Below are 519 nucleotides of genomic sequence, written 5' to 3' on the forward strand. Positions count from 1 at the left end.
AAAACCCACAATTCAATTCATGGTAAATGAATTTATTTCAATAAATTAACCCTAGGACTTAAATCCCCAGAAGGTCTTTTCAATAAATTAACCCTAGGACTTAAATCCCCAGAAGGTCTTTTCCCCACTGCTCTCAAGGAGCAGTATTTCAGTCATTCTAGACATCCATCCTGCTTTAAATTAATCTGGCTGAACAGAAAGCATTTCAGGAGAAAAAATAAAAAATAATAAAAAAATTTAAAAAAATCAGAGCCACTTTGTTACGTCCCAAGAAAGTAAACAAGAAGTAGAAGAAGTAAATATAAGTACTATAAGTCTGTTATTCGTGCAACCTCGCATGGGTGGTATTTTTATAAGTACAGGAAGGAGGCAATCGAAGGACTTGGACTCCTTGATCCTCGTGCGTCCGTTCCAACTCAAGATATTGTACGATTTTATGGAGGCGGGGGCAGGTGCTCTCGCTGAGGATATCCATTCGTTTCCCCAGACGCGTGGCACTATCGGGGCGAGCTCCGCGCC

The sequence above is a fragment of the Parus major genome, chromosome 4 (assembly GCF_001522545.3).
Source record: "Parus major isolate Abel chromosome 4, Parus_major1.1, whole genome shotgun sequence".
Lineage (NCBI taxonomy): Eukaryota > Metazoa > Chordata > Aves > Passeriformes > Paridae > Parus > Parus major.